General features: G+C 37.6%; 1 long non-coding RNA gene across 2 annotated transcripts; it reads left to right on the top strand.

The window, feature by feature from the left end:
* The first annotated feature begins 13,670 nt into the window (after window positions 1-13,670).
* Window positions 13,671-23,276, top strand: LOC150039931 (uncharacterized). 2 transcript variants are annotated; one of them, XR_016534174.1, is made up of 4 exons: window positions 13,671-13,725; window positions 19,806-19,859; window positions 21,850-21,903; window positions 23,117-23,276. It is a non-coding gene; the product is annotated as an uncharacterized LOC150039931 (long non-coding RNA). The 2 variants fall into 2 exon arrangements; XR_016534175.1 differs by lacking the exon at window positions 13,671-13,725 and adding an exon at window positions 14,536-14,590.
* Window positions 23,277-23,336: the final 60 nt, after the last annotated feature.

Raw genomic sequence — 23,336 nt, 5'->3', positions numbered from 1 at the left:
GAAAAGAAAGTGATAGAGATTAGAGAATTTAATTTTAAGTATTGATGACACTGCAGAGCCTTTGATATTTTTCTAAGATCCTTGGGCTCTAGTATCAGTAGAGACCTTTCTAAAATCTAAGGTATTTCCAAGAAGAAATACCATGAATTCTTCTTGTTCCTAATCTATTGTAGTGGCCAAAACCAATTCAGTGTTATGCTGTAAGACTCAGCAGGTTAAGAAATTTCTCTCTGGTGACTCCATTTTGTCTAGCTAGAGGATAAAGCAAGGTACAGGGGTTTTGTCTGTCTGTCTGACTGACTGTCTCTGTTTCTCTCTCTCTGTCTATTCTCTGTGTCTCTGTGTGTCTCTCCCTGTCTCTCTCTATGTCTCCATGACTGAGAAAAGGTTGGTCATTAGGGGTTTTTAAATTTGATGTGTATTTTCCAGAAATGCCTTACTGTTAAGGTGTGTTTTCAGCCCCAAACAAAAATTTGCCTAATTATGTGCTAGATGTCTGTCTCAAGAGATGATGATGAAAAGACCAGAGAATCTTTTCATGGCCATGATCATCCCTGATATGACTCATTTCATTGCTGTGGGAAGGAGGCTGGCTAAAATAGAATGACTTGCCTAGGATTTCACATGTTCTGGGGAAAACAGACAGCTGAAGACAGCTCCCTCATACCATTTGTGATATTTTTAGTGGATGAGAAGTCTTTTACCATCAAGTGATGGTTGGAATTTTATGTGAAAGGTAATACCCAAAGCATGTCTGTATGTTTGTTTGCACATATATTCTGTAGATTAAGGTAAATAACTCATGAACTACAAATCCTTTTATGAATCAGAGAGGCTGGACAGACAGAGGACAGTAGTGCTAGCAAGGAGGGGAGAGAGGAAGCAGAAATGTAGATGGTTGATCAGCTCCATTTTCTTCATAGCAAGGGATATGGAACATAAGGAAACCCACAAAATCACTGCAAAAAGTGGTTTAGGGTCATGTGAAAAAAACTCCTTTTACACCTTGCATAAATCTTTGTTTATCACATTTCATTGGAGAGAGAGGCCTCATTTCTAGGAAAACACAGGAAATAACCCCTAGCATATAAAGAGTATTTATAGTTAGTATTCAGCTAGTTATAGCTGTTTGGAGAGAAAAAGTAGTTTTAGGAATTTCCATAGTATTTGACTGCACATAACTTAATGGTTCATGTTGGTAATGAAGAGCAGAACACTCAGAGATCTACAGAGGACAGCCATAAGAGGTCAGATACCCAAATACAGTCAGACTTGTGTAGAAAGCTGTACCGAGATGGAGGAACATGTTAGTGGGAACCATTTGGAAGGTCAGGGAAGTGCAATTTTGTCTGTGCCATTCCATCATTTTGCAAATTGGGTGAAGGACTGAGACTCCAGTAAGGAGAGGGAGTTCTCACTGTTCTGGTGAGCAGTGAAGAGTTCTCTGCTTCTGGCCTGCCACCCATTGGTCCAATGTGAGAGTAAGTCAATAAAGACATCCAGGATTACTGAAAGTAAGGAGGGAATAGAAGGAACAGAGGAAGCAGAATATTAGGTATGACCTCAGGGGTGAGTTCCCTTGAACAACATCATATTGAAAGTCATACAAGATAGCATTAGGTCCAGTGTTAGGCTACTGGGAAAAATTCTTCTACCTTGGATTAAAACGGTCCATATTTAATTTCCTGAAGAGATTCAACTGCATTTCTGTGGTAAAATGAAAATACTGCTTTTCATTTGGTTCTCATCTCTTAGTTCACACCAGAGTACTCGAGAACAGTGCTAGATGGAACAAAAGAGCTGGAGATGGAGCTGCAGCTCAAGTGGCAAACATGATCCTAGCATGAACACAGACATGGTTTAAGTTCCCAGCCTGGTAGAAAAGTTTGATTTCTGCAGTATGTTCCAAATGAGTTTTCTGTGTCTTATTTTATTTTATTGTTTAGAGATGACACAACATTAACTGCAATTGCAGTTTGTGACTCAAGAATTAACATTTGGTAAGTTGTGTTATCTGTCATCTGAGTGTAAATTCATTTGTAGTGTGAGTTTACTGTACAATCTATGTGACAGCTTATCAGTATCCTCATGTAATAGTTATTTTTGTACTGAAACTAAGTAGAAATTGATAGAGTCAATTAGTACATGCTTGGTCATGGTCTGCCATGAAGTGAAATTAGCAATCATATCCTTATTTACCTATTATCAGTGCCTACGTGCAACTTGCACTGAGCTAATAGAGACACGAATCCCAGTCAGGAACAATTAGGTTGTCTCAGTGGTTCTGAGGTTAAAAGAGTTGTTGGGCCTCTTTCCTTCTCCAGAAATCTGTTTCTTAGACAGGCCCACTGTCAGTTCTGATGAGAGTCCAATTTCTCGGCTTTTGTTCCTTGTATTTTGTTCATAAGCAGTTAAGAAAAGAGCCAAGTTAGTGAAAATAAGAAGGGAGTAGAGCAGACTTAGACAGCTGAAAATCAGATTGCATAAAGGATTGAATTTCTCTGTAGTGAGTTGCATGTACAATTAAACTACATGATACCAATAAACATTTTGTTAATTTTAAGAAAGAAAATTTCTTTACTTGTGCATAGAAACTTTCTTTTGAAGAGATAACAGTGTAAATTCCCAAACAAATTAATTTCCTTTCTAGGGAAATGTCGAGACAGATTTCTGATGTTCAGGGAAAATTTTCCAACAAAGGAAAAGACATTAACTAAGTTTCTATATCATCTTGATATTGTGTGCCTGGGAATCTTTCTAACTTCGTTTGGAAAAACAGAAATATATAAAAGATATGTTTCATGTCCCTGTTGTGATTGAGATACTGCAAAAACACTAGCACAATCTAAAGGGCATTTCACAATCCTTGGACACACACTACCAAATCCCCACTGTTGACTACACTTCTGTCTTACACATCTGGAATATCAACTTGAGCTACCACATAAAAATTAGTGTGTTTTGCAATAGAATCATTTATTTTTCTATTTGCTTGAAGTAATTTTTACTTTCTTTCTTGGTTTATCAGACCTCTGATTGATCAAGTACTTATCAATTTACTTTCATGTCTTATCAAAATCCCTAAAGTCTTTGGGATATTTGTAGCTCTGTCTTTATAAAAATAAAAGATACATAGAGCCTCTATCCTAGCTACTGAAGAGTCTGAGAACTGTGGATCGTGGATCAGACACAGCCCTGGCACTAAAGACCTAGAGATTCCTACCTCCCATTAACAATCAAAAAAACCCAAAGCGGTGCTGGGGCTCAAGAAGTAGAGTGGTAGCTCTGAGCTGAAGAGCTCAGGGACAATGCCCAGGCTCAGAGTTCAAGCCCCTTGAATTATCAACCAAATGATACAATCCTTTCTGGACGAAGCAGTGGAGATCTAATTAGTAATATCGGTGGGAAACTCTGGAATTCTTATCCAGTTAACTTCCTGAAAGCCAGAAGTATGGCTCAAGTGGTAGAGTACCTTCTTCACAGAGAAAGCTAAGGGAGAGCACCCAGGCCCTAAGAGGAAGCCCAATAGTACCTGCACATAAACACAGTAAGAAAGAGAAAGAAGGAAGTCCACCTCCCTATCAGAGACAGTCACAGGCCTGATGTGAATGGATGGAAAGAGATATTCCAATATGGCACCCAAAAGGAAGCAAATGTAAATGTACTCCTCTCTGGCAAAGAGAACTTGAAAGTATTACAACATGAAAGTCATTTCATTTTGCTAAAGACACTGCAATGATTAACAACAAAAAGGCAACTAATCCTCAATGCACCCAATTTGACACAACAGACATCGCTGAACATAAATGAGTAGATGGATCCCAACCATGTTAGATCCTTTCCAAAGAATCCCCAAGAAACCAGATTCAACTGAAGGCCAAGAGCCAAAGGCAGCACATATCTGTAGAATATTCCGCACAACATTCTCAGAATAAATATCATCCCAGCAACCCTCAAGCTTTCTACAAAGGAAATTAATATTTAGAGCATAGAGGCAGCATTATTCTCTTTTTCCCTTTCCCTTCCTCTAATATTCCTCTACAGTAAATATTCAAAGAGGTTTCTTGGCAGAGTATAAAGGAAGTCTTAACAATCACATATAAGAAAAGACAATGTTACTGTTTGCTATCATACTATGATGGAATTCAATTGGAAATAGACAAAAGATAAAAGACAGAAAATATTGAAATACATAGCAATGGAACAAAATGCTTTGAATGGTTAATTGATTATTGAAGAAAGAAAGGATGGATATGTATTCAAGTCTATAATAACCATTAGAGAGTCTGACTATGACATTTGGTTTCATCCTGTAGGGACACCTCATCCTATACCACAACCAAACTTGATGAAACAAACAACAATGAAGGGTAAGGTCTCTCTCTCTATATATATATATACTCTCATCTATGTGTATCTATGCATAATAAAATGTATGTAAGTACAGTCATACATAAAAGGATAGTCACTGAAAAGATAGTGATTAGGATTATTGAACTTTATTTTAGGTATTGATGACACTGCAGGGCCTTTGCTATTTTTCTAAGATTTTTGGGCTGTAATATCAGTAGATAACTTTCTAAAATCTTAGGTGTTTCCAAGAAGAAATGTCAAGAGTTATTGTTCCTAATCTATTGTTGTGTTCAAAGGCAATTTAGTGTTTTGTTGTAAGGCTCAGCAATTTAAAAACGTCTCTCTGATAACTAGAGGATAAAACAAGTTACAGTTGCGAGCTCTCTCTCTCTCTCTCTGTCTCTCTCTGTCTGTCTCTCTGTCTCTCTCTCTGTCTCTCTCTGTCTGTCTCTCTGTCTGTCTCTCTCTGTATCTCTCTGTCTCTCTGTCTCTCTGTCTCTCTGTCTCTGTCTCTGTCTCTCTCTCTCTCTCTCTCTCTCTCGCTCTGTATCTCTCCTTGTCTCTTTGTCTCGATGAATGAGAAAAGGCTGATTATTAGGGGATTTTTAATTTGATATGTATTTTCCTAAAATGCCTTACTGCTAAGGTGCGTTTTCTGCCCCAAACAAAAATTTGCCTAATTATGTGCTGGATGCCTATCTCAAGAGATGATGATGATGATAAAAAGACCAACCAGCGAATCTGCTCATGCCCATGTTCATCCCTGATGTGTCTTCTTTCATTGCTGTGGGAAGGAGACTGTCTGATATTGAATGACTTGCCTAGGATTTCAGTTGTTCATGGGAGAAGTGGCAGCTGAAGACACCTCCCTCATACCATTTGTGATTTATTTAGTAAAAGAGAAGTTTTTTTTATCATCAAGTTAGGGTTGAAATATTATGTGAAAAGCAAATATTCCTAAACAGCCAAAGCATGTCTTTGTTTTTGTTTCCACATATATTCTGTAGGTTAAGGTGAATAAGTCATGGACTAGAAATCCTTTTATGAATTAGAGAGGCTGGAGAGACAGAGGACAGTAGTGCCAGCAAGGAGGGGATAGAGGAAGCAGAAATGTAGATGGCTGATCAGCTCAATTTCCTTCATAGCAAGGGAAACAGAACATCAGGAAACCCACGAAAACAGTGTAAAAAGTGCTTTAGGGTCATAGGAAAAGAACTCCTTGTGAATCTTGCATAAGTTTTTATTTAGCACAGGTAATCATTTCATTGGAGTGAGAGGCCTCATTTCTAGAAAAGCACATGAAATACGCCCTTACATATATAGTATATGTAGAGTTCGTTTTCCGGGTATTATAGCAATTTGGGAAGAAAAAGTCTCTTTAGAAACTTCCATAGTATTTGACTGTGCATAATTTAATGGTTCATGTTGATAATGAGGAGCAGAACATAGATAGATTGACAGAGGACAGCCATATGTGTCAGATACCCAAGTATAGACAGAGTAGTGTAGAAAGCTGTAGAGAGAATAAGCACTGTATTTGTGGGAACAATTTAGAAGGTCAGGGAAGTGTAATTTTGTCTGTGCCATTCCGTCTTTTTTGCAAATTGAGTGAAGGATTGAGACTCCAGTATGGAGAGGAAGTTCTCCTTGTCCTGCTGAGCAGTGAAGAGTTCTCTGCTTCTGGCCTGCCACCCATTGGTCCAATCTGAGAGTAAGTCAGTAAAGACATCTAGGATTACTGAAAGTAAGGAGGGAATAGAAGGAACAGAGGAAGCAGAGTATTAGCTGTGACCTCAGGTTGAGTTCCCTTGAAGAGTATTTTATTGAAATTCATACAAGATATCAAGAGGTACTGTGGTAGCGGTACTGGGAAAAATTCTTCTACCTTGCATGGAACTGTTCCATATTTAATTTCCTGAACAGATTCAACTGTATTTCTGTGGTAAAATGAAAATACTACTTTTCATTTGGTTCTGGTCTGTTAGTTCACACCGGAGTATCAGAGCAAAGAGCTAGAGGGAACAGAAGAGCTGGAGATGGAGCTGTAGCTCAAATGGCAAACATGATCCTACATGAACACAGTCATGGTTTTAGTATCCAGCCTTGTCGAAAAGTTTCATTTCCTCTGTATGTTCCAAATCAATTGTTTGTGTCTTATTTTATTTTTTAGAGATAACACAACGTTAACTGCAATTGCAGTTTGTGACCCAACCATTAACATTTGGTAAGTTGTATTATCTTTCATCTGAGTGTAAATTCATTTGTAGTGTGAATTTATTACACAATCTATATGACAGCTTCTTAGTGTCCTCCTGTAATCATTTTGTTTGTATTGAAAGTAAAAGAAAATGATAGAGTCAGTTAGCACATACTTGGTCATGGTCTGCTATGAAGTGAAAAGTAGCAAGCATATTTTTATTTACCTATTATCAGGGCCTTCATGCCACTTGCACTGAGCCAATGGAGGTAAGAATCCCAATCAGGAGCAATGAGGTAGTCTCAGTGTTTCTGAGGTGAAAAAAGCCGGTGGGCCTCTTTCATACTTCAGAAATGTGATATTTGGACTCTCAGTTCTGATGACAGTCCAGCGTTTGGACTCTCTTTTGGTGAGAAGCAGTTAAGAAAACAACAAGTTAATGTAAGTACGGAGGGGGTAGAGCAGACTTGGAAAGTTGAAAATCAGATTGCATAAAGGATTGAGTTCCTCTGTAGTGAGTTGTATGTACAATGAAAATACATGATACCAATAAACATTGTGTTAGGTTTACTAAGAAAGGAAATTTCTTTACTTGTGCACTAAAGCTTTCTTTTGAAGAGATAAAATGTAAGTTTCCACAGAAATTAATTTCCTTTCTGGGTAATAGTAGAATTCCTCTGTTTATTTAGCTAAGTATGGAAAAATTTAAATTCTACAAATTCACTAGTGTTTGGGTAACTTGCTACCTTGAGTAAGACTATGAATGTACATGGTATTTGACTGTATAGAATTTAATTCTCTAGCTTTGATAAAAATGATTCAACAGAATTTGGGACAGAAGAATTCAAGCAAAGGTCAGATATCTATCAATAGAAAAACGTACATAAATATATATGTTATGAAACAGACTGATCATTTCTTGGTAGTTTCCAAATACTTTCAGTGTACCTTCTGTCTGTCATATTACTCCTTTTCATTTTGATGAGTAAATGAGAAAGGTGTTGCACAAAGTGTTTTGCTATTTTAGGGAGCAGTGCAGGAAAACCCCCCAAACCCTGCACATTGCCAGTGTATGAGAACCTACTACAATTGGTTATGCTCCTTTTTTCTGACGGCAATGACATACAATTCTATGTATTTATTTCCTGCCATAACAATTTCTTCACAGGTGAAGAAATGCAAGTGTCAGTTCAAAGTGGCTATACAACTTTGTTTGATCTTTTCCGTAGTTTTTTGGCTATGTCTGATTCTTTGATGGGTATTCCCTTTCCCTAGGTCTGGACCTTAATTTTTACATATACCTTTCATTGTGCACTTAATGCCAACTTTTAAAAACTGTGGTTCTAAGTTTTGTGTAACTATAAACACTGTCTGGGTACCATTTATATTGGATAATCAGATGACTCGGTGACATTATGACAAGGTCCTTACTCATCACATCTGTGAATACATGGTTCATGAATAAATGTACATTTTCAATGAAAGAGCTACGAGACAGAGAGTTAGAGAGAGAGAGTCCATATGCATGTGGCTGAAGGACGGTACTCTGATATCCCTTAAAGTCAGGGCTCCAGGAATATTTTCCTTTCTTACTTATCACTGAGGCTCTGCTTCTTGATACACATGTGCAGCACACCATTTTGCTGATTCATTGGAGATGGCCTACCACAGAAAGGATTTTCTACCCTGGATGGCGTCATCTTACCATCCTCTGGTGGTCTTCCCCCCACATCCACCACACCCCTGGAAAACAGAATCACATCTGTGAACAAAAGGCTTGCACATCCATCTCGAGTTCTGGTGAAAGAATAAGTGAAAGTGTCATTAAACAGGCAAGCCTAGGCATGAAGGCTCACCAGGCCATGACTAAAGGTGTAGCAAGGACAGGGCTCTGAGTTGAGACTTCAGTACTGGATGAAGGTTTGGCAGAGACAGAAGAGCTAGAGACATAGTACATTTGACAGATGACCTGTGTAGCACACACAAGGCCACAAGAAGCATCAGAAAAATGCATCACTTCTTCCTACATTGTCTGATTTAATTTCTGTATGTTTCAATATATCCACAGGGAGGACAGCAGCTTAACCAAAGTTGTTGTTCATTCAGATGAAGACATCAAGAGGGGGTGAGTTGACTAATTTTAAATTTTATTTTATTTTTGATTGTTGGAGTAATGCATAGAGGGGTTACAATTACATCTGCCAGATAGTAGGTGCATTACTTCTCACACAATGATAACCCTTCTCATGTTATTGTGCCCATGTGCCTTCCCCCTCCCAATCATCTTGTTTTTTCTACTTCTTTTTCTATTTCAAACAAGGAAATAAACGTATATACTGTGCGCCAGGTTACAAAGCCAGATACAGTAACAATATGAGATTAAGCATAAGGGGAAAAAAAGAGAAGAGAAATAACATAGTACATTAAGAACAGCAATCACACAAGATAAAGCTCTTGTTTCCACATCCTAGAGTTCCTTTCATTTAGTGTGAGTTGAGTTTTTGGTCATCTAAATGATAAACCATTTTGAACAATGATGAATTTTCACAGTACACAGGACTACCTATCCATATCGCATGGAATCATGATACGTTTTGAAACTAAGGAGAAATGATAGAGCAGATCATAAGACAGTGGCTCACGGAGTGCTGTGAAGTCAAGAACTAGCACCCAGAATCCTGAGATTATCACAGAGCCTATGAGCTACTCACCAGAAGCCCAGGGACCTGGCAATCCCTTTCTGAAACCTAAAGGTTGTCCCAGGTGTCTGAAGGGCACAAGAGGAAGAAGCACATTCACACTGAATGGGAGTCCTGCTTTTAGACTGCTCTCCCTTTTCCCTAACTGAGAGGCAGGAAATAGAGCTGGGAGTGGAAGGCAAGTGGCATGCGGAAATTAGATATAACTCTTGAGTCCCTTTGAATTGAGTTGGGTGCAAATAGATGAGGCTGTTATCCACCAGGTTAGGTAGATTTATTTGTTTATAGTGTTATTAACCCTTGGATAAAAATCATCTTTTGCAGGTGTAAAAGTTTAATTTCTGCAAAAAGCCTCACTTCAGTTTCTTTGCATGTGTGGATACTGAAGATACCTAATAAGTAGAGAAATGTGGAGACAGATTTCTGATGTTCAGGGAGAGTTTTCCAGCACTAGAAAATGACATCAACTAAATTTCTACCTCATCTCGATATTGTATGCCTGGGAATCTTTCTAATTTTATTTGGACAAAACAGAAATATATTAAGATATGTTTCATGTCCCCATTGTGATTGAGATCCTGCAAAAACACCAGCACAATCTAAAGGGCATTTCACAATCCTTGGACACACACTACCAAATCCCCTCCATTGACTACACTTCTGTCTTACACATCTAGAATATCAACTTGAGATACTACATGAAAATTAGTGCGTTTTGCAATAGAATGATTTATTTTTCTATTTGCTTGAAGCAATTTTTACTTTCTTTCTTGGTTTATCAGACCTCTGATTGATCAAGTACTTATCAATTTACTTTCATGTCTTATCAAAATCCCTGAAGCCTTTGGGATATTTGTAGCTCTGTCTTTATAAAAATAAAAGATACATAGAGCTTATAATCCTAGCTACTGAGGAGGTTGAGAACTGTGAATCGTAGTTCAGAGTCAGCCCTGGCACAAAAGACCTTGAGACTCCTACCTCCCATTAAGTACCAGAAAAAAACAGAAGCGGTGCTGGGGCTCAAGAAGTAGAGTGGTAGCTCTGAGCTGAAGAGCTCAGGGACAATGCCCAGGATCAGAGTTCAAGCCCCTTGAATGAAAAAATATCAGATATACTTTTGATTTCATTTTTTCAGCTTCTTGAGATCTGGTTATTAGCATATGATCTTCTGATAGAATATATATTCTTCAGCTAGAGGAACAGGTCATGAAGAGAATTTTTTCTACTCAGTATGTCAGCTGCACTTCACAAGATGTTACAAATGCAGGCAACCAAAGGATAGAATCCTTTCTGGAACAAAGAGGTGGAGGTCTAAATGGTAATATCGGTAGGAAACTCTATGAGATTCTTATCCAGTTAACTTCCTGAAAGCCAGAAGTATGGCTCAAGTGGTAGAGTACCCGTCTTAATAGAGAAAGCTAAGGGAGAGCACCCAGGCCCTAAGAGGAAGCCCAATAGTTCCTGCACATAAACACAGTAAGAAAGAGAAAGAAGGAAGTCCACCTCCCTAGCAGAGAAAGTCACAGGCTTGTTGTGAATGGATGGAAAGAGATATTCCAAGAATGGCACCCAAAAGGAAGCAAATGTAAATGTATTCCTATCTGGCAAAGAAAACTTGAAAGTATTGCAACCTGAAAGTCATTTCATTTGGCTAAAGGCACTGCAATTATTAGCAACAAAATCCTACTAAGACTCAATGCACCCAATTTGGCGCAACAGACAGTGGTGAACATAAATGAATTGATGGATCCCAACCATGTTGGATTCTTTCCAAAGAATCTGCAAGAAACCAGATTCAACTGAAGGCCAAGAGCCAAAGGCAGCACATATCTGCAGAATATTCCACACAACAGTCCCAGAATATGTATCATCCCAGCAACCCCCAAGCTTTCTCCAAAGGAAATAATATTTAGAGCCTACAGGCAGCATTATTCTTTTTCCCTTTCCCTTTCTCTAATACTCCTCTACAGTAATTATTCAAAGAGATTTCTTGGCAGAAATCTTAACAATTGCATATAAGAAAAGTCAATGTACTCTTTCCTATCATACTATGGTGGGATTCAACTGGAAATAGCAAGATAAACTGCAGAAAATATTGAAATAGATAGAAATCGAACCAAACACTGTGAATGGTTAATGGGCTATTAAAGAAAGAAAGAAGGGATTTGTAATCAAGTCTACAAAAACCATTAGAGAGTCTGACTATGACGTTTGGTTTCATTCTATAGGGACACCTCAACTTATACCACAACCAAACTTGACGAAACAAACAACAATGAAGGGTAAGGTCTAAATATACATATACTCTCATCTATGTGCATCTATGCATAATTAAATGTGTATAAGTACAGTCACACATGAAAGGATAGTCATTGAAATGAAAGTGATTAGGATTACAGAACTTTATTTTAGGTATTGATGACACTGCAGGGCCTTTGTTATTTTTCTAAGATTCTTGGGCTGTAATATCTCTAGATCACTTTGTAAAGTCTTAGGTGTTTTCAAGAAGAAATATCAAGAATTCTTCTTGTTCGTAATTTAGTTTGGTGGCCAAAAGAAATTTAGTGTTTTGTTGTAAGATTCAGCAGGTTAATCGTTCTGGTGACTCCGTTGTTTCTAGTTAGAGGATAAGACAAGTTAAAGGTGGTCTGTCTGTCTGTCTGTCTGTCTGTCTGTCTGTCTGTCTGTGTGTCTGTCTGTGTGTCTGTTTGTCTCGCTCTCTCTCTCTCTTTCTCACACACTGTCTCTCTCTGTCTCTCTCTCTGTCTCTCTCTCTGTCTCTCTCTCTCTCTCTCTCTCTCTCTCTCTCTCTCTCTCTCTCTCTCTCTCTCTCTCTCTCTCAATGAATGAGTAAAGGCTGATCATTAGGGGCTTTTTAATTTGTTATGTATTTTCCTAAAATGCTTACTGATAAGGTGCGTTTTTGGCCCCAATCAAAAATTTGCCTAATTATGTGCTGGATGTCTATTCCAAGAGATGATGATGATGATGAAAAGACCAGCGAATCTGTTCATGCCCATGTTCATCCTTGATGTGTCTCATTTCATTGCTGTGAGAAGGAGGCTGGCTAAAATAGAGTGACTTACCTAGGTTTTCAGATGATCATGGGAGACGTGACAGCTGAAGACAGCTCCCTCATAGCATTTGTGATTTATTTAGTGGATGAGAAGTCTTTTACCATCAAGTAAGGGTTGGAATTTTATGTGAAAGGCAAATATTACTAAATAGCCAAAGCATGTCTGTGTGTTAGTTTCCACATATATTCTGTAGTTTAAGGTGAATAACTCATGAAGTACCAATCCTATTATGAATCAGAGAGGCTGGACAGACAGAGGAAGCAAGGAAGGGAGAGAGGAAGCAGAAATGTAGATGAATGATCAGCTCAATTTCCTTCATAGCAAGGGAAACGGAACATCAGGAAACCCACGAAAACAGTGTAAACAGTGCTTTAGGGTCATAGGAAAAGAACTTCTTGTGAATCTTGCATAAGTTTTTATTTAGCACAGGTAGTCATTTCATTGGAGAGAGAGGCCTCATTTCTAGGAAATACCCCTTTACATATATAGAGTATGTAGAGTTTGTTTTCTGGGTATTATAGCAATTTGAGAAGAAAAGTCTCTTTAGGAACTTCCATAGTATTTGACTGTGCATAATTTAATGGTTCATGTTGATAATGAGGAGCAGAATACACATAGATTGACAGATGAGAGCCATTTGTTGTCAGATACTCAAATGTAGACAGATTTGTGTAGAAAGCTGTACAGAGACTAAGTACCATGTTTGTGGGAACCCCTTGGAAGGTCAAGGAAGTGAAATTTTTCTGTGCCATTCCGTGTTTTCACAAATTGGGTAAAGAATTGAGGCTCCTGTAAGGAGAGGGAATTCTCAATGTCCTGGTGAACAATGAAGTGTTCTCTGTTTCTGGCCTGCCACCCCTTGGTCCAATCTGAGAGTAAGTCAGCAAAAACATCTAGGATTACTGAAAGTAAGGAGGGAATAGAAGGAACAGAGGAAGCAGAATATTAGCTATGATCTCAGGTTGAGTTCCCTTGAAGTGTATTGTATTGAAATTCATGCAAGATGTCAAGAGATACTGTGGTAGGGGTACTGAGAAAAATTTTCTACCTTGCATGAAACCGGTCCATATTTAATTTCCTGAACAGATTCAACTGTATTTCTGTGGTAAAATGAAAATACTGCTTTTCATTTGGTTCTGGTCTGTTAGTTCACACCGGAGTACCAGAGCAAAGAGCTAGAGGGAACAGAGGAGCTGGAGATGGAACTGTAGCTCAAGTGGCAGAACCTGTTCCTAGGATGAACGCAGTTATGGTTTTAGTACCCAGCCTTGTAGAAAAGGTTTGATTTCCTCTACAGTTTCCAACTCAATTTTCCGTGTCTTTTTTTTTTTACTTCACTTTTTAGGGATGACACAACGTTAACCGCCATTGCGGTTTGTGAATCGAGCATTAACATTTGGTGAGTTATCTGTCATCTGAATGTAAATTCATTTTTAGTGTGAGTTTAGTACACAGTCTATATGACAGCTGATCGTTGTCTTCATTATTCCTCCTCCTGTATTGAAACTAAATAGAAAATGATAGCATCTGGCAGCAGATACTTGGTCATGGTCTACTGTGAATTCAAACATAGCAACCGTATCTTTCTTTACCTATTCTCTACCTTATTTACTTACTGCCTACATGCAACTTTTACTGAGCCAATGGAGGTAAGAATCACAGTCAGGCACAGTGAGGTGTTCTCCGTGATTCTGAGGTGAAAGAGCTGGTGGGCCTCTTTCATTCTCCAGAAATCTGATACTTGGACAGGCCCACTGACAGTTATGATGAGAGTCCAGCTTCTAGGCTGTTGTTCCTTGTCCTTTGGTGAGAAGCAGTTAAGAATACAGCCAAGTATGTGAAAAGAAGGAGGGAGAAGAGCAGACTTAGAAAGCTGAAAATCAGATTGTATAGTGGATTGATTTCTTCTGAAGTGAGTTACATGTACAAATGAACTAACGCATACCAATAAACAGTGTGTTAGGTTTACTAAGAGAGAATAATTATTTGACCATGCATAAAAGCTTTCTTTTGTAGAGGTAAAAATATAAGTTCCTGCATACTAATTTCCTTTCTAGGGAAAAAAATAGAAATACCTTGTTCATTTAGCTAAATATGTAAAAGTTTCAATTTCTTCAAATTTGTCAGTGTTAGATTAACTTACTACCTCGAGTAAAAAAGTAAAACTATGATTGCACATGGTATTTGACTGTATATAATTGAATTCTCTTTAGCTTGGATAAGAATGACCCAACAGAATTTGGGACAGAAGAATTCAAGCAAAGGTCAGATATCTATAAATAGAAAAACATACATAAATATATATGTTATGAAACAGACTGATCATTTCTGGGTAGTTTCCAAATATTGTCAGTGTACCTTCTGTCTGTCATATTACTCCTTTTCATTTTGATGAGTAAATGAGAAATGAGTTGCACAAAATGTTTTGGTATTTTAGGGAGCAGTGAAGGAAAACTCCTAACCCCCCCCCCACATTGCCAGTGTATGAGATCCTACTACAACTGGTTGTGTTCCTTTGGTTTGCTGGCAATGATATACAATCCATTGCATTTATTTCGTGCCATAACAGTTTCTTCACAGGTGAAGAAATACAAGTGTCAGATCAAAGTGACTACAAGTTTGTTCGTGTCTTTCCATATTTTGTTGGCTATGTCCAGTTCTTTGATGGGTATACTCTTTCTCTGTATCTATTCTTTTCATTGTGAACTTCATGCCAACTTTTCAAAACTGTGGTTCTAAGGTTTGTGACACTGTGAATACTTTATGAACACCATTTATATTGTATAGACAGATGACTCCCCGGCGTTATGACAAGCTCCTTACTGCTCACACCTGTGAATACAGGGTTTGTGAATGAATTTATGTTTGCAATGAAAGAGCTAGGAGACTAAGAGAGAGAGTGTGTGTCCACATGTGTGCGGTAGTGGGCTCCAAATCAGGTTTCCAGGATTAATCTGTTTTCTTGCTTATCATTGGGCCTCTGCTTCTTGATCCACACATGAAGTGCACCCTTTTGTTGATTCAGTGGAGATGTACTTCTGCAGAAAGGAATACCCTGGATGGCTTTCTATTGCTATCCTGTCTTATTTGCCCCGTCTGTAAACCAAAGGTCTGCACATCTATGTAAAATTCTGTTGAAAGCCTAATGGGAAGGGTCATTGATCAGGCAAGCCTAGGCATGAAGGATCAACATGCCATGATCATGGGAGTAGCAAGGACAGTGCTCTGAGTTCTGACCTCAGGAAAAGAAGGGTTGACAGAGACAGAAGACCTAGACACATAGTACATTTGACAGACCACCTGTGTAGAAAAACAAGGCCACAGTTTTCTAACCCGGTAGTGTTAGAACATTGTATCATTTCCTTCCACATTTTCCCACTTAATTTTTTTATGTTTTGATATGTCCACAACAAGGACAGCAACTGTTATTGTTCCTTCAAATGAAGACATAAGTAGTGTGCGAGCTGATTTTTTTTTTTGGTCGTGACAAGGTATAGAGGGGTTACACTTCATTCGTCAGGTAATAGGAAGATTATTTGTCACAAACTGATTCCTCTTTTTCATATTTTTCCCCATTTATTTTCCCCACCCCCTCCCAATCATCTTGTCTTCCCTCCTTTCCTTTCCTATTTCAAATAACCAAATAAGAACATATACAATATACTAGATGATAAAGTCAGATACAGTCCTAATAGGAAATTAACCATAAAGAGGAAAAGGGAAAAGAGAAATAACATAGTACCTTGAAAACAACAATCACACAAAATAAAGCTCTTGGTTCCATTTTTTAAAGTTCCTTTCATTTAGTGTAAATTGATTTTTTTGTCATCAAGTGATAAATCAGAATTGGACAGTGGTCACTTTTGAGGATACAGAGGACTACCTATGAATATCATATGTAATCCAGATGTGTTTTGAAACTAAGCAGGATATGAAGAGCAGATCAAAAGAGAGTGGTTCATGGAGTGCTGTGATGTCAAGAACTAGCACCTAGAATCCCTAGGTGCCTGTCAGCTACTCACAATGAGCCAAGGTCGCAGGGAATCCTTTTCTGAAACAAACAGATACTCTCATTTGTCTGTAGTTCCCAGGAGGTAAGACACTGATAAAACACCAGCACAATGCAAGGGACATTTCACAATCCCTCTACCCACACTGGCAACGCCTTATCTCTGACTACTATTCCATCTTACACATCTGGAATATCAGCTTTACTACCATATCAAAGTTAGTGTGTTTTGCAATCATATCAATTTTTCCCATTTCCTTTAAGTAAGTTAAACTTTCTTTCTTGGTTTATCAGTCCTCTGATTGATCAATTACTTATCAGTTAACTTTCATATCTAATATAATCTCTAATACCTTTAGTATTTTTGTAGCTCTATGTCCTTAAATAAGATACACTGCTGCTGTCATTCTGGCCACTCAGCAGGCAGAGATCTGAGGATCACAGTTCAAAACCAGCCCTGGCCTGTGAGACTCTGTGAGTCTCTTACCTCCAATTAACCACTAGCAAAACCATAAGTGGTGCTGTGACTCTAGAGACAGGGTAGTAGTCTTGAGCTGAAGAGCTCACGGAAAGAGCCCAGGCCTAGTGTTGAAGCCACATGAATTGAAAAAAGTAAGATACACTTTTGATTTCAATTTTGTTTTTCGATTTCTTCAGACTAGGTTAGTAGCTCAGCATATGATCTTCTGATAGAATATATATTCTTCAGCTAAAAGATGAAATGTTTTCAAGTGTCTTCTAAACAAATTTGGACTGTAGTAAACTTTGATGTTTTTTGATTAATATTTTTTGTCTAACTGATCTTTCCTTACTAGCAATGGATAGAATGCATCTAATGTTATTCAAGTGTATGTCTCCTTGAAGATTTCATGCTGTTGGTTTTATAGAAGAGCAGTTTCCTGCACTATATACCTATATTGTTACAATGACTATTCATGGTTGTTGTTTTTTTGTTGGTCCTGGGGCTTGAACTCAAGGCCTGGGCAATGTGCTTGGACTTTCTCAAGGCTAGAGCTCTTCCACTTAAACCATAACACCATTTCTGGCTTTTTTCTATGTACATGGTACAGAGGAATCGAAACCGAGTCTTCCTGCATGCTTGGCCAGCACTCTACCAGTAGGCTAACCTCCCTTCCCCCTTTTAATACACTTATTTGAAATAGAGAAGAGGAGGGGGAAAACAAGATGGGGTTTCTATTTTTGTTAGTTTTATATATTTTAACCTGAGTTCTCCATAAAGAAAGTCTAGAGACAAGAACTTATGACTAATTTCCTTCTTTAGGAATAACACCTCAGAAAAGCAGAAATCAGGAGATAATCTATGCTGCCATGGTTGTTTATTTGATATAGTTCACAAAATTTCCTGCCAGTCTTGATACTTTTCCACTGTTTACTGTGCTTTTCTTTTAACTGTGTAACAAGAATTTTCTGTCATTGCTTACATTTGATTGTTTTCCAGAAATAAATTCCTCCATTCCATACTCACTCATGAAATGCGTGTTTAGTGGGCAGTGTATCATTGAGTCAAGGTTAAATTCATTATATTTAAACCATTAAAACCATTGGCATCTTTCATTAAAGAGAATAGTCCGTATCACCCAAATTCTGCTTGATCATAAGGGACATATTGCTCAAATTTCTTTTTCTTTACTGTATCCTTGTTTCTTTCCTCCTTTGTTGTTTGGAGAAAGTGTAGAGAAAGTTTTATTCTCTTCTTCTTTGTGTATCTGGCCTATCAATTTACTCTTTACTACTGGCAGTAGTTAACTTAATGAGCAACAGGAAGCATATGGTTAAAAGACTTAATAATCAGTAAAATCTGTGTGGGTGCAGAATTTACACTCTAACTTTCCAAGTGATACATGCCTTCATGTGCATATATGGTAATACTAAGAAACTGTTGTTAAGTGAGGGACAGTTCCACTATTAGTAATCATTAACAACATACTTTCATTCGAATCAAACTGATGACCTAGCTTCATTTATCTACTGATTTTAATTACTTATATGTATACTGAAGTATGAAGTATCAGCGTTATAGCAGTAGAGAAAATTGATCACTTCATGTATAAAGTAGGTAGCTATTTGACTGAAAATGTATAGTATAGTTGTGCCTTATGACGAGACTTTCTTATCCTGGAAGAAGTGTCTGTAGAATGTTATGTGGGATCTAGCATTGAAATGTGAGTTTAAATCTAGGAAGACTCTCTGAATATATATATATATATATATATATACATATATATATCCACACATATTTCTAAAGGCAGCATGAAGGAAAGAAATATATTTGTGCGTACACCAACAGATGTCAAAATGTAAAATAAGAAGTATGGGAATCAACTAAGACACAGGCATGACAGCCCAGCTACTGAGAGACAAATGCACATCTTTCTTCCTTCTTCATAACAACTAGGGTAAGAGAGGAATAGGTCATGAGGAGAATTTCTTCTAGTCATTATGTCAGCTACACTTCCCAAGATGTTACAAATGCAGTCAACCAAAGGATAGAATCCTTTCTGGAACAAAGCAGTGGCATTCTAAATAGGAATATTGGCAGGAAACCCTATGAGATTCTTATCCAGTTTACTTTCCGAAAGCCAGAAGTATGGCTCAAGTGGTAGAGTATTCATCTTAATAGAGAAAGCTAAAGTAGAACACCCAGGCCCTAAGAGGAAACCCAATAGTACCTGCAGAGAAACATAATAAGAAAGAGAAAGAAGGAAGTCCACCTCCCTAGCAGAGACAGTCACATGCTTGATGTGAATGGATGGAAAGAGATATTCCAAGAATGGCACCCAAAAGGAAGCAAATGTAAATGTACTCCTATCTGGCAAAGAAAACTTGAAAGTATTACAACATGAAAGTCATTTCATTTTGCTAAAGACACTGTAATGATTAACCACAAAAAGGCAACTGATCCTCAATGCACCCAATTTGACACAACAGACATCGCTGAACATAAATGAGTTGATGGATCCCAACCATGTTAGATCCTTTCCAAAGAATCCGCAAGAAACCAGATTTAACTGAAGACCCAGAGCCAAAGGTAGCACATATCTGCAGAATATTCCATCCAGCAGTCCCAGAATAAGTATCATCCAGGCAACCCCAAGCTTTCCCCAAAGGAAATAATATTTAGAGCATAGAGGCAGCATTATTCTCTTTTTTCCTTTTCCTTTCTCTAATACTCCTCCGTAGTAATTATTCAAAGAGGTTTCTTGGCAGAGTCTAAAGGAAGTCTTAACAGGACATATAAGAAAAGATAATATTACCATGTGCTATCATACTATGGTGGAATTCAACTAGAAATAGACATGGAAGTAAACAATAGAAAAAATTAAAATACATAGAAATGGAATAAAAATCTGAATGTTTAATGGGTTATGGAAGAAAGAAAGGAGGGACATGTAATCAAATGTAGAAAATCATTGGAGCCTCTGACTATATATTTTGGTTTCATTCTTTAGCGATATTTTATCTGATACCTCAACTGAACTTGACAAAGGAACCAACAATGAAGGGTAAGGTCCAAATAAACATACAATGTCACCCATGTGTATTTATGCATATTTACATGTATGTAAATACAGTCATCCATGAAAGGACAGTCACAGAAAAGAAAGTAATTGAGATTAGGGACCTGTAATTATAGATGACAACTGAAGGTCTTTGATATTTTTCTAATTTACTTTGGCCATAATATCAGTAGTTCCTTTCTAAAATGTTAGCTATTTCTAAGAAGAAATATCAAGAATGTTTCTTGTTCCTAATCTATTTTAATGGCCAAAAACAATTTAATGTTTTGCTGTAAGATTTAGCAGGTTAAGAAACTTCTTTCTATTGAATTTGTTTTCTCTAGCTAGAGGATGGTTATCTCCCTCTCCCTCTCTCTCTTCCTCCCTCTCTCCCTCCCTCCGTTCCTCCAGAATGAATGAGTAAAGGCTGGTCATTACTGGGTTTTAATTTGATAGGTATTATCCAAAAATGCCTTACTTCTAAGTTCACGTTCAAGCCTAAACAAAAATTTACACAGTTATGTGCTGGATGTCTATTTCAAGAGATGGTGATGAAAAGACCAGAGAATCTTTTCATGCCGTATTCATCCCTGATGTGTCTCCTTCAATTGCTGTGGGAAGGAGACTGGTTAAAATATAATGACTAGGATATCAGATGTTCATGGGAGACGTGACAGCTGAAGACACCTCCCTCATACCATTTGTGATTTATTTAGGGGATGAGAAGGCTTTTACCATCAAGTGAGGGTTAGAATTTTATGTGAATGTGAAATACTACTAAATAGTAAAAGCACGTCTGTGCGATCATTCCAACATATATTCTGGATATTAATGTGAATAACTCATGAAACACAAATCCTTTTTATCACTCAGAGAAGCTGGATGGATAGAGAACAATAGTGCCAGCATGGAGGGAAGAGAGAAAGCAGAAATGTAGGTGGTAGATCAGCTTGATTAATTCCATCGCAAGGGAAATGGAAGATAAGGAAACCCATAAAAACAGTGCTACCAGTGGTTTAGGAAAAGAATATTTCAGTCTTGCATAAGTGGTTGTTTAGCACAGGTGAACATTTCATTGAAGTGAGAGGCCATATTTTTAGGAAAGCACACGAAATACCCCCTTGCATATACAGTATATGTAGAGTTAGTTTTCAGGCAGTTATAGCTATTTGGGGAGAAAAAGTAGGTTTTGGAATTCTCACAGTATTTGACTGTGTGCAATTTAATTATTGATGTTGATAATAACTAGCAGGATGCACATGGATGCACACAAGACAGCCCTAAGTGGTCAGATACCCAAATGTCGACAGACTTGTGTAGAAAGCTGTACAGAGACTAAGCACCATGTTTGTGGGAACCATTTGGAAGGTCAGGGAAGTGCAATTTTTTGTGCCATTCTTTCTTTTTGCAAATTGGGTGAAGGATTGAGACTGCAGAGGAGAGGGAGTTTTCTCTGTCCTGGTTAGCAGTGGAGAGTTCTCTGCTTCTGGCCTGCCACCCATTGGTACTCTCTGCAAGTAAGTCAGTAAAGACATCCACGATTGTTGAAAATAAGAAGGGAATAGAAGGAACAGAGGAAGCAGAATATTGGCTGTGACCTCCGGGTTGAGCTCCCTTGAATTGCATTGCATTGAAAGTAATACAAGATGGCATTAGGTACTGTGGTAGGGGGAACAATTCTTCTATCTTGTGTGAAAACTTTACTTTTCTAAGTTCCATGTTTAAGTTCCTGAAGAGATTCAAATCCATTCTATTGTAAAATGGAAATACTGCTTTTCATTTAAGTACAGGTCTCCTACTTCACACCATAGTACCAGAGCAAATAGCTAGAGGGAACAGAAGAGCTGGAGATGGCGATGTAGCTCAAGTGGCAGAGCATGTTCCTCAGATGAACACAGTTATGGTTTTAGTACACAGCCTTGTAGAAACAGTTTGGTTTCTTCTAAATGTTCCAACTAATTTTCTGTGGCTGATTTTATATTATTTTATTTTTTAGAGATGACACAGCATTAACTGCCATTGCAGTTTGTGACCCAAGCATTAACATTTGGTGAGTTGAATTTTCTGTCATCTGAGTGTAAATTCACTTCTAGGGTGAGGTTAGTACCCAATCTATATGACAGCTGATCAGTGTCCTCATGTATCCTTCTCTTGTATTGAAACTAAATTGAAAATGATAGCGTCAGGCAGCAGATACTTGGTCATGGTATACTGTGAAGTAAAACATAGTAACCGTATCCTTATTTACCTATTCTCTACCTTATTTACCTATTTCCTACATGCAACTTGTACTGAGACAATGGAGGAGAGAGTCCCAGTCAGGAACAATGAGGTGGCCTCAGTGTTTCTGAGGTGAAAATGTTGGTGGGCCTCTTTCCTTCTCTAGAAATCTGGTACTTAGTAGACAGGCTCATTTTTCAGGTATGATGAGAGTCCAGCTTTTAGGCTGTAGTTTCTTGTCTTTTGGTGAGAAGCAGTTAAGAAATCAGCCAAGTTAGTGACAGGAAGGAGAGAGAAGAGCAGACTTAGAAAGCTGAAAATCAGATTGTATAATGGATTGAGTTCTTCTGAAGTGAGTTGCATGTACAATTAAACTACATGATACCAATAATCAGTGTGTTAGGTTTAGTAAGAGAGAAAAATTCTTTGACCGTGCATAAAAGCTTTCTTTTGAAGTGATAAATATGTAAAAGTTTCCATTTCTACAAATGTGTAAGTGTTAGGTTAACTTACTACCTTAAGTAAAAAAGTAAAACTATGATTGCACTTGGTATTTGGCTGTATATAATTTAATGCTCTTTAGCGTGGATAAAAATGATCCAGGAGAATTTGGGACAGAAGAATTCAAGCAAAGGTCAGATATAGACATATACATCAACGTGTATATGTTAGGAAACATATTGATCATTTCTGGGAAATTTCCAAGTATTGTCAGTGTATCTTCTGTCTGTCATATTATTCCTTTTTCATTTTGATGAATAAATGAGAAATGAGTTGCACAAAAGTGTTTTGCTATTGTAGGGAGCAGTGTATTAGGTTTACTAACAGAGAAAAATTCTTTGACCATGCATAAAAGATTTCTTTTGAAATAATAAAATGCAACTCCCTACGCCAAATTAAATTCCTTTGTTCATTTAGCTAAATATGTAAAAGTTTTGATTTCTACAAATTTGTTAGTCTTAGATTAACTTACTACACTGAGTGAAAACATAAAACTATGATTGCACATGGTATTTGATTATCTATAATTTAATTCTCTTTAGCTTGGATAAAAATGACCCACCAGATCTTGGGACGGAAGAATTCAAGCAAAGGTCAGATATCTACAAGTAGATAAACATACATAAATATAAATGTTATGAAACAGATTGATCATTTCTGGGTAGTTTCCAAATATTGTCAGTGTACCTTCTGTCTGTCAGATTGCCCCTTTTCCATTTTGATGAGTAAATGAGAAATGAGTTGCACAAAAGTGTTTTGCTA

This window comes from Megascapheus bottae, unplaced genomic scaffold (assembly GCF_031878675.1).
Source record: "Megascapheus bottae isolate mThoBot1 unplaced genomic scaffold, mThoBot2.hap1 HAP1_SCAFFOLD_43, whole genome shotgun sequence".
Taxonomy (NCBI): domain Eukaryota; kingdom Metazoa; phylum Chordata; class Mammalia; order Rodentia; family Geomyidae; genus Megascapheus; species Megascapheus bottae.
The sequence above is the reverse complement of the archived record's forward strand: the minus strand, read 5'-3'. Positions and strand labels throughout refer to the sequence as shown.